The following is an 18,563-nucleotide window of genomic DNA, read 5'->3' as shown; positions in this document are numbered from 1 at the left end:
CCCAAATAATGCCTCTGAAAATATCATTATCGATAACTCCACAATCAGAAAGACACTTAGGAAAAGTGGGTTGATTGGAGAGTAGCAAAATAAAAATCACTTGCCTCTTATTTTCTAAGAAGCACCTTGACAATCCCCAACGCCCTTTGAGAAAATACAGTATATTGTGGACAAATGAGGCAAAATATTTGGGATGATACTATATCAAGCATGAAGTAGAAACAGCCTACCACAGTAATAACATCAAACCAACAGTTAAACATGGTGGTGCTAGTGTGATGGTGTGGGATGTTTGCTGCCTTGGAGTATTAATAACTTTCCATAATTGCATATATCATTAATTCTGCTTTGTTTTAGAAAATTCATCATGTGAATGTCTGGCTGTCCATTCATGAAACAAAGCTGGGTCATGTGATAAGAATGAGCCAAAATACAAAAGCAAGTATACATTAGAATGGATGAAAAGAGCAAAGTTAAAGTTATGCACTGGCCTAGTCAAAATCCAGACCTAAACCCAATAGAGATTAATCAGGCACTTCATTCTTGAAATCCTACCAGTGCTTTTGAATAAAACCAATTCTGCAAGAAAGATAGCAATGTGAAAGACTCTTAGTGAATTACAGAAAGAATTTGGTTGTAGTGATTGCAGAAAAATATGGTGCAGCCTGTTATTAAGTGAACGGGCTCAACTACTGTTTGTGATGAATAATTTTGTTCATTCAGCAAATGACAAGAGTAAGTATTATTTATTTAGTCAAATACCCTTCATCTAATACTATATTTTGGTTGAAAAAGTTTCAGTAAAATGCAAAATCAAAAAGAAGATATTTTTTAATGGCACTGTGCATCTCAGAAGGTACCCTCTTCTCCATTAGATTAAAAAAAGAGAAGAGTCCATGCACTCCAATATGAGGTTTTTCAGTTAACTATGGATTGACTACTGCTGAATCTTTTATAATGTGATAACACTCAAAAATAAAATAATACTCACTTACAATTCTGCTTTTAATTTTGGTGATGGGAGTCCTTGGCATTTTCTTTAATCCATGTAGATTAATAGTAATACTTTAAAAGTGAGCATCTGGAAAGAAAGTGACAACTTCAAAAATGTGTGCAATGTTCTTGTGGAGTATTATAGACTAAACTTTGGGATTTACTGATATGTGTACTCTGTTTAAATACCCAGTTAAACTCCCTTTGTTTCCCTTTTTGAGAGCAGAATTTTGCAAACTACACAATATTATTATGTATTGCAATTTATAATAGTACTAACAGCAAAATATAACAATCATCATCGTCATTGTTATCAGGTGTTGTCTTCTGCCTGTCATCCATTTTGTCTTTATGTCTTTTTAGTTATCCAGGTTATGCCATTTATGGATTTATTTCCAATGGTAAATATAAATAATGAATTATTACTATTTTAACTTTTCAAAGAAAATTATTCTAGGCCCAAGAGAAAGAGTTCAATTCCTTGGTTAGCCACTTTCTGTGTGGTTTTGTGGATGTTCTCTCTGTCTTCACATGGAGTTTCATTACCAATGTTTGTTTGCTTGACTGCCATCTTCAAAGTGGCTCAGCACTAGTGATTTTAGACTTGCAAATATTTTCTGTGACAAAATGATGTCCTGCCTGGGGTTAGTATCTTTCTTTGTTATATATAAAATGCTGCTATAACCTCACATGACCCTAAAAACTTGTCAGCTTTAGAAAATGGCATTAATGTATAAATTCGTGGAGGACATCCATATCACAGGAAAATACAACACAGTTGCAATTACACAAAATAAGAAAATACATGGATAGAACTGAAGAGTTGCAAGCAATTGCAGCCATACACAGTCAAAAAATATTAATAATTTATCATACTTGTAAAAAGCTGCCAGTACACATTTTATACCCTACTGTTTTACAGTGGAACAATTACCCCCTCTATAATATTCCGACATTTTCAACTTTAAACCTAAAAAGTTAAATATTCTTTTTAATATACTAATTGTATAATTCTTACATACTTTTATATTAGGGTATTATTTCCTTGGGTTTCTTTTATTTCTGAACACGAAAGAGTGCTGTATTGTAAAAATAGTAAGTTAATAATTTACAAATGGTAGCACAGGATGATGAACTAAGGGTAGAATACACAAGTTGATGTATGTAGATGGGTGTGAAATTGGCTCAGAACCAGGAAGCATAGAGTTATGGCGCAAGTGCCTTATCAGAACTGTGGGATGTTAAGAGTGGTGTCCCACAGGGATCAGTTGTAGGGACACTGCTATTTTTAATATATAATATATATTCAAAATGATATAAATGATAATATAAATCATTTGGATAGGAATATAAATAACAAGCTGTTTAAGTTTAAAATTTAATGTAAGTAAATATAAAGTATTGCATGTATCAAGTAAAAATGTTAGGTTTGAATACACAATGAGAGGTCTGAAAATTGGAAGTCGTAGCAGTCGTATTTGAATCAATACTTGTAACTGCCTGCCAGACAGTTTTCAGAAGCCATTAAGAAGGCTAACAGAATGTTAGGTTATATAGCATGAGTACAAGTGTGGAGTGCAACTCCAAGTAGATCATCCATCCATCCATTGTCCAACCCGCTGAATCCGCACACAGGGTCAGGGGGGTCTGCTGGAGCCAATCACAGCCAACACAGGGCACAAGGCAGGAACCAATCCCGGGCAGGGTGCCAACCCACCGCAGAAGTAGATCATGATGAAGCTTTATAACACACTGGTTAGACCTCATCTGGAGTACTGTGTCTCCAGTCTACAAAAAAGACATAGCAACACTAGAAAAAGTTTAGAGAATGATGACTAGGCCAGGGGTGGCTGTAGGTTTTCATTCTAATCATCTTCTTCATTAGTTTTTGCTGCTAATTAACTTCTTTTGCCTTAATTTTAATTAACTTGTTTCAGGCCCCTTAGTTGTTTCTTTTTCTTTAATTAGCTACCAAACAATAATGAGACAGAAAAACAAGGTGCCACATGACCAGCTCACCCGTGCCCATCACACAATATCTGAAAATAAAGAAAGGTGAAGGTCTCAGTAAGGTTGATCTCTCAGGTCCCCAAAACATTTTGACAATGTTCTTAGAAAAAACAGAAAATCAACAGTTATGGAAATGTCTGCTGTGTCAGAATGAGAGCGGCAACAAGCCATAGAATTAAATAACGAGTTTAACTAACAGCAAGAATTGGCTTCTCATTAAGAAACTGGCTGGAGTGAAATTAGTTGGAGTTTGAAGCCCCAATTTAGCTGGGCAACTGTTGACTTGTTTCACATTTTATTTCTGTTTGGCTGTCATTTAATGAAGAAAATAATTAATTCAGAGCACTGAATCCTTAAAAACAGGGCTATTAAAATGAAGGGAAAAAGAAGTTAATTAGCAGTGAAAACTGGTCACTGATTAGGAAAAGGGTTAGAATGAAGACCTGCAGCCACTGTGGCACTCCAGGACTGGAGTTTGCCACCCCTGGACTAGGCCAATTTCACGGCTGCCAGAAATGAGTTATAATGAGAGATTAAAAAAGCTGAGCCTTTTTAGTTTAAGCAAAAGTAGATTTAGAGGAGACGTGATTGAAGTGTTTAAAATTATGAAGGGAATCAGTACAACGAGTTGAAACTGTTACTTTAAAAGGAATTCATCAAGAACATGGTAAAACAGTGAGCAACTTGTTAACTATAAATTTTGCACAAACACTAGGAAGATTTCCTTCAAACAGAAAACCATAGGTACATGGAATAAGTTTCCAAGTAGTGTAGTAGACAGTAGGACTTTCAAAACTAGACTTGATGTTTATTAATTGGATAGGACTGGCAAGCTTTGTTGGGCTGAATGGCCTGTTCTCGTCTAGATTGTTCTGATGTAAAGGTAATATGCTACCACATCATTCCCTGGTGCTGTTCCATGCTTTTTCCCTTTCTACTATTCGCAGGAAACAAAACCCATGGTGCACTCAAAATCACAGGATGCTGGAGGTTGTGGAAACAGAAATTGAAGTGACATTGGAAGAAGCATATTCTGTTTATCTGTCTGCAGGTTGGTAACGCAGACTTGCAGAAATCCATCATGCTGTTAGAGGTGCACAGGAGTGCCTGACAAACTAGGACCCATTAGAAGGAAGCCTTGACTATTCTTTTTGCAATGAAGAGGCAAAATGACCTTTGGCTTAATATCACAGGCTAAATCAACTTGCTCTTGTTCTAGACCAGAGTATTGGTCCCCAGTTTAACCAAGAAAAGGCAAAATGGGGACCCATTTAAATATCTGTTTAAAGTAACTAGGTACAAGGTATAGTTATTTTTTAATAATTAGCAATATGGAGACAGATGTACCTGAAACTGCCTAGGACACTTTGACATTTGTACCAGCACATTTATATTAAAAGATGAGGTCATACTGTATATAATATTTAACTTTATATTTTTTTCTTTGATAACAGTTGACATATGAAAGGTCTTGTTTCTTTGAATCTGACATTTGCTTAAGACTTTTATTGATTAACTATTTTCGGATCTCTGAATGGTATTTAATGGCAGCAAGGTGTTAACTAGAACATACCATTTATCTGCATGCTGATTGGTTTTATTGAAATGCTTCCTACCTATTGTATTTAAATGAACCTAGATGAATAAAGGAAGCTGTTATGTTAGATTTCTTCCATATGCCATGTTGCATTGAGCAAGAGCTGGGGCTACACCATTTGCTAAAGGATGTCTTTTTTGGAGTTAATTTGTAATGGTTATTCAAGTCTCTTTTTTATTTGCAGTAATATTTTCCACAACAGCATGAAATAAGGCAATATTACTTATTTGATTTTTTTTCCAGCTGTACCAGTTGAATGGAAAGTGACCTGGTAAAGCTTATACAAACTTAATTTCAAACACACAATATAAGGACAACATTTACTATCATTCCAAAACAGCACTCAAACCAACAGATTAAAAAACCACACTGACATGTTCATCAAACGTGGTGGCGCAATGCCACAGTGGTTAGAACATCTGCCTAATAGTACTAGATCAGTGTTCAGATCCTGGCCTATGCAGTATCAGTGTGGAGTTTACAGAGTTTCCATGCATTTTTTTTAAGCCTCAATACCATGGTTTTACTTCCACATCCCAAAGACATGCATGTTAAGTTTAAATCTGCTCTCTGTGACTATATGCGTGACTAAGCTTCAATGGACTGGTGTCCAGTCAAGGTGGATTTCTGACTGTTTTTTGCAAAAGTATTCCTGACTAACTGACTTACCACATATAAATGGATATGGATAAAGTTGCAGAAGACACCCATCTACAGCATTCAGGTCAATAATAATATGATTTGTGACAATCTTATTCTTGGTAGACCAAAAGCTATTTAACATTAGGAAGAGGAGTGAGCACTGTGCCTTCATGCTGACAGGTTTCAAAATAAAGGAAGAAATTCTTTTCAGTAAGCTAAAGGATGAATTTCTCAGTGAAACTGAAAAAGTGAGCCTCTTGGTATGCAGGATCTGAATCTTTCTCTCTGACAAGGCAGCATCAATCACAGTTGACTGACAGTTGAGTGGCATATCCATACACTGATAAATCTTAGGCTTGTACTTGAGAAATGACCACAACTCAGCTTTGGCAACCATGATAAACATACCTTTGTAGCAGTTATCAACCAAAAGACTGGGCTTATGTCCACCCAAGAAACCATTTCTAGTAAAAGCACTACCTCCCTTCTCTCTGTGAATTAACTCAGCCTGGTCTCAGTTTTGTGCGCTGCCTGGGGTCTAGCGCAACCCTTGTACTCTGAGGGGTAATGCAGGGCAGAAACATACTGTATCAATAAAAGACAGCCTATAATGGAGCTAGGTGGGAGTGCCACATTGAATTGAGTCTTGTTTAAAGGAAATGAGGTGCCCAAACAAGAGAATCTGTACATAAGATCAACAAGTTTGACTCACTGAAGATCACAGTCAACTCATCACTAACTCTCGACAGACATTTTTTATGCAAGTAAGTTAAGTTTACCATGTAAAACCTCAAAGAACATATCAGGAATACAGTCTGTCACTACAAGGTGCAACTAAACGTGGAGAGAAGGACAATTGACCAAAGACACACAAAATGCACTTCTCTTCTTCTTGATCTTTCTTTGCATGCGCCAGTGAAAAATCTTACAATGGGCCCTGAAGATTTCAGAACAAAGCATTGTGGGAGCTGGAGAAAACAAGAAGCACCATTGCTGCTTTGTTCTTTTAGTTCCAAGGCATGTAAACTCACAGGCAGTGTAAAGCAAGCCAATATATCAGTATACTGTATGTATTTATGAAAGATTTTTTAATTATTTAAGCTGAAAGTAATAATATATGTTTTGGATAAACATTTAGCTTTTATATTTTTCGTGTTCCAAATTTAATTTGAAACCTAAACTTTTGAGTCTAACTCTAGCAATAATGGTGATGTGTGCAACTTTCCTAAATAATGTTAACAAAATCAGAGCCAATGCAACATGCATTGAACCATGTGCCTGCCAATGAGTGGTGTTTGCATCAACAATATGACCACATGTGAAACAAGAATGTCACCATCATAATGATAAATCAGCCAGAAGAAAAACAAATCAAAATAATTTCAAAATAGAGTGACATATTTTTAAACATAAAAATACAGATTATAAAAGTAAACCTGGAGCTGCTGGCACCCGGCAACTACCATGTAGCAACGTCAAACCATATGTCACACACACGCACACACGCACACGAGTCCTCAAGGATGACCTGTGAGAGGGCAAAAGTGCTGGCTGCATGCAGGACTAAAAAATGTCTAAACCAGAAATTAATTTATCAATCTAACTGGCTAATAAACAAAATGTCTAACAAAACTATTTAAAAGTGATCCTTAAATAAACGTTTCCACAGGCAGTTATTTCGATGAGAACTAAGATGTAAAACTATAACTCATATAACTTTTTAATTCTTTCTAAGAGAAAAAGAGAATGAAAACCCAGTTAAATTATATTTAAGTTTTGCATTGTTTATTGTCTGATGTCTTTGTATACTATACATACCTATACTGTATCTTTTATAGTTTCTGTGTTATAAATAACTGTAGGCCTATTGTGGGTGTTTTGGGGTTATTGGTTGAAAAAATAGTTTATTGTCACATTTAAACCACAAAGCAGACAAAGTGAAAGTGTTTAAATGCTACCTTTGTCAGTTCTTTCAGATGTTGAAATGTATCTGTCCCACCACATAATTTTAGCTTGCCTGCCTAGATATCAGCTGGAGACCCCACACTTGTTATATTAAAAAACTGTTTTTTAGATTATGATGTTGAAATTAAATAAAGTCAGCACAAATAATTGATGAACTCCTTGGAGTAAAGAACATTTAATTAAACTCTAAATATAATATAGCTTGTTGAGTAACAAGCACACCACAACAGTGGTCTCATTTGGTTTAACAGCTCCTAATTTTGCTTTGCAAGTTTTTCCTTTGTACAGTGGGATGTAGTAGCCAAAACTTTCCAGGTTCCTGGAATTCTTTCTTATTTTAATGTGATTATAAAACATACTGAGGTTCCATTTTGCCCCCCCTAATGCTACGACTATAGTCTTCAGCCCTTGAGACCCTGAACCGGATTTAACAAAGCACATTTTACTGTGACAGTGGCACACATGTTCAGGTACCATGAGAAAATCTACTACAAACAGATATGCAATTCAAAAAGATGGATAGAGAAGTTCTGCAAAACTGCTAAAAAAACTGTAAGTGTCTATAATGTAAAAATGTATTGGAATGATATTTACCTTTTTTTTTGGTGAACACACTGGTAATCAACAATATTGAAACTGCTGTGAATAATCTGTAAAGACTGAACTTATTTGGAAGTAAAATCCGCACAATAACATATACTAATGCATGAGGCTAACTCAAAAGGGTGGGTTCAAGGACTAAATTATGAGTATCTATATAATCATGCAGAATATGATGTTCCCACCTTGGTCAAATTATTAAAATAAACAACATTTGCGACATATATTTAGGCTCTAAGAAGGAAACTTCAAGAAATTAATACATTTCTCCATCCATCCAAGCACCTAAAATAACAAATTATGATTGACAAACGGCTAAAGGTGTTACCAGTGGAATACATGTGGGAGGGTTGGGAATTGGATTGGAGTTTGCAGGAGGAATTGTTGAATAGCAGAGGAGCTGATTTACTTACTATTCAGTTAAAGAGAAAACCACACTTAAAATCTATTCAAATTTTAGCACTTAGAGAAGTTTAATTAATCGAGAAAGAATTTTTTCAGGTTAAAAAAATGACATTTTTATTACTACTCTATCAGCTGAAATCCACTTAAAACCACTTTTTATCATTTTACCAGTTTTCTCAGACAGATACTTGATTCATAATTTTCATGAGTGATTCAGAAAGCCATACAGTGTTTGAGTTCTGCAGTCTCATCAGTTAAGCATGTCCATGTCCAGGGGAAAATCATATATTTCATTTGTATCATGTAAAATTTGAAAACACATATCTCATATTCTGTCTGTGTTGTGGAAACATACAGTAAATATACTCAAAGAAATGTCTTTAAGGAAATGGACCTGGCAGCCTACTCAGTGAAAGGGGAAGCAAAGCCTTCTGGCACGGCCAAGCATTCATTGCCATTTGTTTGACACCTCTGTTTCTCTTAACAGCATTTTATGAATGTTTTGCTTTGCACATTAAGAAATTTCATGATTTATGTTGTGTTTTTTTTTTTTTACCTTGTTAAGTGTTCTGGTTTTGGGGTTTTCTTCTATTATGTTGTTCTGTTCTAATTTAATTACTTGTGTTTTATAAAGCGTATAGCTTTAGTTGATTTTTTTCCCTTGTTTTGTATAGATATTATCAGCAGTTTCAAGTCTTTCTTTATTTGTCTTTATATTCTCAATTATGTTATTTATTTTGGCATTTAAGTAGGAACTTGAGAATTTAAGACTTTTCTTTTGGTAACTGAATTGCATTCATTCAGTTTGGTGCTTAGATTCTTGGTAATTATTTGATTTATTTATTCTTTTATTTCATTCAAATGAATAAATAAATAAGTGGTTTTCTTGTTCTTGTGGTAAAAATATCATAAGACAAATTAATTAATAATTGTGAGGTTTGGATTTTATATCTTAAAGTAATTAAGCACATTTAGCAAAGTTCACTATATAATGTAAAAGCTTTTTCAGGTAACATAGGGCAGCTGAAACAGGATGCAAGCAGACTACATTAGGTTGTCAGCAGTAAAACTATATGTTTATTTTCTGTATAAGGAAGGCATCTGCCTTCAGCTTCCATACTATTAAAGAAAGGAGCTGAAAATGGCAAAGCAAACACGCGATGCTTGACATTCATGATCTACGTGTTTTTGCTGACCGTGTTTATTTATAATTTAGTATGGTTCATTTTGCCCTGTGTCCGACTAGCAACTGGAAGCTGCCAATGATGATAAGAAACTGTGTGTGATGTAATCTAATTCTGTACCTTTTACTTGTGTATAAAAAAGACCTCAACTAGCAGAAAAGGTGTGCATCTTGTTACAGAATGCTGTGTGCGTCTAGTTTGTCTAGGGTGCTCCCTATTCAAAGAGAATAAATGGTTACGATTTAAACTTCCTCGTGCCTGTCTTCTCTTAGAGGTTTTAGGTCACCCAGGGAGTGACGGTTGTTGCTTCCACACTCTCAATTATTTTCAGAGGGAGTACTAATTAAGTTGAGGGTTAATTTCCAGGTACTGGGTGGTAATTTACCCCGCACAATTTGTTTTAGGTGTTTGTGGGATAATAGTTTTTCACAATAGAAATTAATTACCTTTGACAGGATATATCAAGTGTGCAATGGCACTATATTATGTAAACACAAATTTAGTGAAGCTCATTAATTCCTATTCTGCATCAAGCAATCATTCTATATTTTCACCAAAATCAAAAGTAGATAAGTGAATAAATTGACTCCTTACTATACCCATCTATGAAATTACACTTTCTCCTAAAGGACCATAATTAAAAACAAGCACAAATGTGACATGATTTTTATGAAAAACCCACAATCAACTGCTGATAGTTATTATCTGCATTTTCTTTCCAGATGTTTATATTATAAAATAATATATGGGACTGCTGTGGAACTAATGCTGCCATGACACTGAGAGGCTTTTCAGGCAATCAATTCAATTCAGTTCAATTTAGTGTATTTTTGTATAGTGCTATGACAAGTTCACAGGTAGCTACAAATGAAAACTTTACAAATTACAAATAAAGAATACATATAAAGTCATAGATTTGTTTAAACAGACAGGAAGCAAAATGGTCTAACACGTATTACAAAAATGGGTCCCAGTAATATCTGTCCATTAATTGATTGATAAACTTCAGCCAGTTAACAATGGAGGAGAGGAAAACAAAAACTCAAGTCAACAGTATCCTTGGAGAAAATAAATCTCTACATGTTCATGCTGGGAAAGCCACGGAGACTTACAGCTCCCTAAACCCGAACACAGACAGGCACAGAGACACACAAGTGCAAAACACCACATGGTTTATTTCTTCATGGGGCAGCTCTATTTTCTGTTCCCCACTTCAGAGCACAGTACAGTTCACAAACACAGTACAACACTGCTCAGTCCCTTCTCTTTTTCCTCTTTTTTTCTCTTCTCTGCCATCTCCACTCCACTCCACTCCCTGCAAGCTTTGTCCTCCACCTCCTGAATTTGGCTACCCGAACAGAATGAGGCAGCCTCTTTTATACTGCACCCGGAAGTGCTCCAGGTCCTCCTGGACCATCTTCCGGCAGCACTGTCCAGGCGCTCCAAACCCGTGGCCCCAGTGTAATCCAGGGGGTTTGCTCTCTCGTTTTTCCGGGGGAGGAATTGCCATGAATATATCCCCTCCCCCGGTCCTTTCATCACAGGGGTGTCCCGGCCACCTTCCACAATGGTTAGTTATAACTGAGAAAGGCAAAGACAGAGTCAGACACAGTCAGAGTCCTGGAGACCACTGCCAACTTCCCCTGTCCCCCATTTCACGAATATTCAACAGTACATTCTGTGCCAAGCTGTCAAATATAATGACAGACTCGTTATATCCATTGATTCCAAAGCTCTCAGTATCTCAGATGTCTTTCCATGTGCAGGAAGACAATTTGGATGTTGAGCACTGACAGCAAAAGTCACAGCATGATACTGAGAAAAGAAAGAGAACACATGAGGGTTATAATTATTGTATTACAATTATTTTTGTATAAATGACTAACAAACAGAGGCTGCAATATGCACAGCTAATCAGCAGATCTAATCAGGGTATGCTAGACTAAATTAGTGAGTTTTCAGCCTGGATTTAAAAGCTGAAACTGAAGGGGCATCTTGTTTTGTATATAAATAAGCATATCATTCCACAGCTTTTGGGGTCTATGAGTAAAGGCTCGACATCCCACATTTATTTTCATTATCCATGGAATATTTATTAGGCCGGCATCTGGAGATCTTAATTAATGTTCTGTTTTGCAAATATTGAAAAGTTAAGACAAGTAAGCAGGGCCTTGGCCATTTAAGTCTTTATATTTAAGATGCAAGACTTTTAAAATGTGAAAAATTTGAAAAGCAAAATTTTGACATTTTTTTGTCCTAAGCTTAACTGGAAGCCAGTGTGAAGACTTGATAACTGGAAATATGTGGTCAAACTTTCTAGTTCTTGTAATGATTCTTGTAGCAATATTTTGAATTAACTGAAAGATATAGAGAAAAGCCAAGCAAAATGACACCTTTAATTGGCTAACTAAAAAGATTACAATATGCAAGCTTTCGAGGCAACTCAGGCCCCTTCTTCAGGCAAGATGTAAGATTCTTGCCTGAAGAAGGGGCCTGAGTTGCCTCGAAAGCTTGCATATTGTAATCTTTTTAGTTAGCCAATTAAAGGTGTCATTTTGCTTGGCTTTTCTCTACATTCATAATGGCTAACACGGTACAACACCCTAGTACTACTGAAAGATATATAAATAGATGTTTGAACAGTTTGTAAATAACGCATTACAATAGTTAAAAACTCAGGTTTTAGGTTTTAATCAACAAGGGAAACAGCAATTGGTGTAACATAATAGCCCTTCAATTTGTTAAAAGGGCTACTGACACTTACTAGCAACTACAAACTGCCAGTCAGAAGGATTACAAACAATCACTGATGTTTGATGTTGTCTAAACCTAAAGAGAGGGTCAAAATACCTTTCTGAAACAGCAGAGGCCAATTAAATATACTTAATATAGTGTGTGAATTATCTAGCAAAATATTAACAATATATTTAGTATTTAAAAGGTAAAGAAATTGTCATAACTGAAACCAAAAGATGATGGATAAGACAAGGTCCCTTAAAAGTTTTGTGGTGTTTGCTTGTACCACTTCAAAATGCATAACAAACAAACACATTGGCTGTTACTGTAAGTGGCATATGTAGAACTATAAAAAATCTCCATCCCTTCTCTAGATTTCATCTGTTCACAATCTTTAAATGAACAAAAGTCTGAAGGTAATATTTGTAAGTGGTATGTTTAGAGATTGTTGAATTAATTTTTATATGGATTAATAGTCATATTTGTGTAATGTGCTGTACTATTTAGATTTTTGACAAGCATTTTATTCAAAGAAGAAAACAAATAAATACTATGCAGATCATTAAACTTTCTTTTTCAAATTCAATTATATGATTATTTTTTTTAATATATGGGAACTGACTTGAAGATCCCATTGCCATGATGTTATGTCTGGGATCTGTTGGTCAGTATCACTGATGGAGCTGTCCAGGTCTGTATCCTATTAAACTGATCTGTGCCCTTTAGCTGTATATCTTTCAGATTTTAACTGTATACATACTGTACATTTTTATCAGTTTATGTTTCCTTAGTGGTGTTTTCCTTTGTGTCATAATTTTAATTGCTGTTTCATTCAACAAGTTAGATGGGAGAAGATACTTCTGTAGTGACCATCTTTACCACCTGGTTGGAATGCTTTACCCTTTTACCCAAAATGAAACGCTCTCACCTTTTCATATCCATCTGTCTGTCTATGTATTTATCTGTCACTCTATCTGTCTATCTGTCAACCATAGCCTCTCTTTCTCTTGTAATGCAATTCTCCATTCCAACTCATTTCCTGACTCTGCCTTGAGCATGGGAAAGGCGCTATATAAATAAAATGTATTATTATTATTATTATTATTTGATCATGAGGCAGCTTCAAACCCCTGTTAGCAATCTGTTCCCCTTTATAGCAGTTCAGTGAAAGATAGCACAGAGTGAGGTCAATTAGCTATTAACTTCTGCAGAAGGGACATTCACGGTTTAATAGAACAAAGCACTTGAAACGTGCAATCAATGCATTGTTTTTATTTTAACTCATGCAATAATCAAACATTGTCTCAACAGATAGTAGGGTGACAGTGTCATTTTTATGAAGGTCTTTATCTAATGAATAGGAACATTCTCCACAGAAAAGAATGAAGTCATAAATTTCATGTGTTAGCATAAGGTGCAGCTAGAGCAGTTCCTTGTCCAACTTTCGACCTCTTGCTGTAAGACTTAGGTTCATACAGTTGTATATACATGTCTCAACACAATGCTAGGAGATAACTTCGAACTAAGCACCAGATTCATTTTTCAGGGTCAGGAGTGACCCTACTTTTGCAGTAGGAACACCAGGTTAGATGTTCCTGTAGCTGACACTGTTGTCCCTGCACATCTGAGTGTTCTTTTGCTTTTCAAGTACATAGTCTGTCTCTCAGTGACCCTTTTTGCTGCCCATTTGTTTAAAAAAATGTAAATTTTACTACACACTCCCAACTAAATAGGCTGGAGAATTTTCTTCAAGTTTTCCCAGGAAAGATTACTATGGCCACCATGTTCCTCAGCTAGTAGTAACATTCTGCCACCTGTTGGGTTGGACTTTAATTGCCACTGCACAGAAGACAAGACATTTGTGTTACCTACTAAGAACTGTGCCGTGATTCCCTCTGGGTCGTATCTCTCTGTAACTTGTGATGATACTTCTGCCTGCCAGGGCAACTAAAGAGCATACTGTCTCATAATGGCCTCTGCTTTTCTACACTGGCATGAGCAGGACATCTACCAGTGTGATTATCTCTCACACCTGGAGTTTTTATGTGGACCTTTCGGTGGCATTGATGAAATTTCACTTTGCAACCAACTTATATTATTTCTATGAATTAGGCTATCAGGAGCTGCAACAGAGTAGATCTCCTACATAACAAGAAAAAGCATTTTATGATTAGTTTGGTTAAGAGTATTAAGAAGCATTGTATAAAAAACTCTTTTCCAGATGTTTTACCAATCAAAGCTTAAACTTCAATTAAAAATCCAAATTGATTTTATCTGTGATGACTAGCCTTCCAAGCCACCCTGTTTTATTTGGATTTCACTGTTTGCTCTGCTTTGCCCTGCAATGGACTGGCACCTTGTCCCGGGCTTGTTCCTGCCTTGTGCAGAATGCTAGCTGGGATAGGCTCCAACAGACCCCCGTGACCCTGTTCAGGACTTAGTGACTTAGAAAATGACTGGCTGTTTGTTCTGCTTTGTGATAAATAACAAGACCTTTACATTTAAAATTGTTTGGCTTCCTTCAGATAATAAAAACTTTACAAAATAATAATCTCATTTATCCCTTTGAATTACTTGCAGTTAATTAGCTACTTATTTCAGATATTATTAAAAGTAAATTAAAAATGTATATTTTTCTTTGTTTATATTTTGTCTTTGAACATTTCTACTTTCATTAATCATTTTTCGAAATCCCAATATCCTGGGGCATGTTTCATCACCAAGTCGCCCTTTAATGGAATATGCAGGTTCAACAAATGGCTGGCCTTCTTATACTCAGATGCAGGTAATGGTAATATGAAGATGAAGCAAACTGATTTCAAATGCATAAACCTTCTGGATTTCAAGCAGGAGAAATTGAGAAAAGTCATTTTATCTTCTATGTAAGATGTTAAATGCGGCAAATTTTATTGAAGTGTAAAATGTGAGACAGAGTCCCATTAAAAAACAAAAATTATTCAGAGTACATGATTTAGATATTAATATTATAAAGACATGGAAATTTAGTATTTCAGGAAAATGGATTGATTTCTTCATGACTATAAAACAGTCAGTTACTCTTGCTTAGTTTTTAAGGGAGTTGTTATACTTCACTTTCCCAAGTCATTATGCTCCTAATTGCTTCCAAGGCCGCAGAGATTAATATAACAAGCAGTATATTGCTGGAAATCGAAATAGAGTGACACCAGGTGAGATTGATGAATTCTGTTGGCTAATGTCTTCACTAATATCACATTCCTTAAACTATAAACATAATCTTCCTGATTTCCCTTAATACAGATATCAATAAAAAAGAGTGTTTAGCATTTTAGGTGCATTTTTTTTCCAAGAACAAAATAAAAAGCATTAGATATGAAAAAGATGTGTCTGAGTAAGTAAGTCAAACACATTCAAAATTTCAATTTGGAGCTGTGTAAGGTAAATGACTAAATAATTTTAAATATATAAAAAAGTTCAGCCTTTCTGCTATTAAATTTTAATATTAAAAATTATATAATGACAGTTTCAAGGGAAAGTATAATGTGAGAGAGGTTATTAGAATGCTAGGAAAACATTGGAGGTCTACATGAGCAACATGGTACAGCAAAGAGGAATTATATGCAGGACCTTAATGCCTTGAGCATCTGATCCTCCAAGTGAGAAGATTGGCAGGAGGCCATCAGATCTCCTGCAGACTAATAAATGATAGCAAGAATGTCCTATATTGGATATAATAAACAGAAGTCCTGAAAGCAAACAGTTAAAGGTGGTTTAGAGGTTTCTGCATGCTAGTGTAGTTCTTGGGCGATGGCCAGTATAAAGGAAGAGAAGTGGACCAAGACAGAGTTCATAAGAGGTGAAAATCTTTGGTACTTTTAGGGACAAGTTTCTGAACCACCTTGTCACACAGATAAGGACAAGACCTATATAATGGTGCTACTCTGTTTCTTCAACACTTTAGTACTACTTTAAGTTGTCGTGCATTCCCACACTTTATATACCGAACAAGGATTAAGACCCTTACAAGTCCCTGGGTGTCTAAGCTCAAAAGGCCCACCACCACCTCACTACCCCACTAGGCAAACACATAAACATCATAAATGTCACAAATGTTGAATTAAATACAGGGGTTGAATTAGAAAACAGCTTTATATTGTGTCAACAAAGTCTTCCTTTTTGTTCATTAATGTATTTCAATGAAAGTAGCAAACAATTTGATCACATCTACAGGAAAGTAACTTCTTCTCATATCACAGTTAATGAACATCAATTGAACATTTTCAAAAGGCCTATGCCACTTTGTGGCAAAAGGTAATATGTAACGGGGAAAATTTGGATTTGCGGTATTGGACTAAATAAATTAAAAGATAGTTCATGTGGGTTTGGTGTTGTTTGATGCATCTTACTTCCTGCAGTGACCTTGGTGTCCTCCAAATTTTGCTCAGTCATTATGTGGATTGCTATGGGATGCCGCTAAATCATTATCTGTAAGATTTGTCTCATTAGTCTAAACTTCAGTATTCATTTCTACTTCAAAGCTAAATCATTGTTTTGGTTTATTTATTTCTTTTAATCCAGGCATAGTTGTCACCAAAACAGTCTTTTGCTTCTTTCTTTTTTTAATTTCTTTTTGCTGCACCGCTGGGCTCTCATTTTGAATTTCTGTTCATTTGAACTTTTTCTTTTGCAACATGTAACACATACAAATGTATGCTCTCATAAAAGTGACTTATTATACACCTTCTCTGGTCATACCCCAGCCATAACATGTGCTAAGGCCTCTTTGTGAGCAGGGCTTCAGGGTGTGCACCCAAGTTACATTTATGGTAGATACAGCCATTATAGTACATTTGAACTCTACTGTCAGTTTGGATGTCTCTCTTTGATAACTTACTTAAAAATAAAATCACAGTAAAGTCATAGAACTGACATACAGTATACCATTAGATTATTAGAAATGAGTTAATCATTATAAATAATTTATGGATCCCTTTTTAATTGACCAGCTTTCAACTCTTCTATGAGAGTGAAATTACTTTGTAATCTGAATATTCATATCTAGAATATTTCCGATTTCAGATATGAAATTCTAAAACACTATTATGTGCTTTTACTTTGTTGTGCTTTGATTGGATCTTTTCGATCCTTGCACTGGTTTATTTTTCAGGAGGATTAATATACGCTAACCTGTTCAAAATGCTTGGGTCAAAGTCCAGGCACATATATGACATGTCATGACCTTCTAAACTTTCAGCTGGCTCCATTGCATTGACTTTGTTTCTGATCCAACCGCTCATTTTTGCCAAGCACTTGTTCTGCTTTGCTCCATCTGCCGTTCTCCCTTGATACTTGCCAGTGACACTTTAGCATCTGTTAAAATGCACCTGATGGAAAGTAAGATATTTTACTGAGATGCCAAAGCTTCAGAAATATGCACACTTATTATTTAGGTTTTAAAAATTTCTGTATTTTTGTTAACATTTACTAAAGAGGTATGTGCCCAATGGATGTAATGCTCACTAATTAATTTTACAGAAGTGATTTTTAAGTAAACACTATCCAATGAATACATGGCCTAGACTGCAGGAAGTAGAACCATGATGTGTATGTAGCATGTGCCACAGTAACTAACAAACATATTTATGTTACAATATGTATAAAATGTCTAGTTTATAACGATGCATCCACTCATCCAACCATTTATTTATTTACTGCCCAAACTTAATCCAGTGACAAATGTTTTAAGAGTCAAGAAATCATCCAAGAACACTGAGAGTAAACCATTCTGCACATCAGCCTGGTGAGGAGCATACCAATATAAGAAAGTCTTGCTCAAAAAACATTTCTTTAAGAGCTAGTCTGTCCAAATCAGCAAAAGACAGGGCACTCAAAACTGCGTAATACATGAATAAAACAATAAGGGTTAGCAATATCATGTAAGAGATAAGCAATGTGAACTTAAAAACCTTTGAAGTAATAAAATAAATAAATATTTATATTTATTATTTATATTTATATTTATTTAAATAAATATATACACATACACTATATTGCCAAAACTATTGGGACGCCTGCCTTTACGCACATATCAACTTGAATGACATCCCATTCTTAATACATAGGCTTTAATATGGAGTTGGCCCACCCTTTGCAGCTATAACAGCTTCAACTCTTCTGGGAAGGCTTTCCACATGGTGTAGGAGTGTGTTTATGGGAATTTTTGACCATTCTTCCAGGAGAGCATTTGTGAGTTCAGGCACTGATGTTGGACGAAAAGGCCTGGCTCGCAATCTCCACTCTAATTCATCCCAAAGGTGTCCTATCAGGTTAAGGTTAGGGCTCTGTGCAGGCCAGTCAAGTTCCTCCACACCAAACTTGCTCATCCATTTCTTTATAGACCCTGCTTTCTGCAATGGTGCACAGTCATAGGAAGACACAATCCCCAAACTGTT

The sequence above is a fragment of the Erpetoichthys calabaricus genome, chromosome 4 (assembly GCF_900747795.2).
Source record: "Erpetoichthys calabaricus chromosome 4, fErpCal1.3, whole genome shotgun sequence".
NCBI lineage: Eukaryota > Metazoa > Chordata > Cladistia > Polypteriformes > Polypteridae > Erpetoichthys > Erpetoichthys calabaricus.
Note: the sequence above shows the minus strand (reverse complement) of the source record.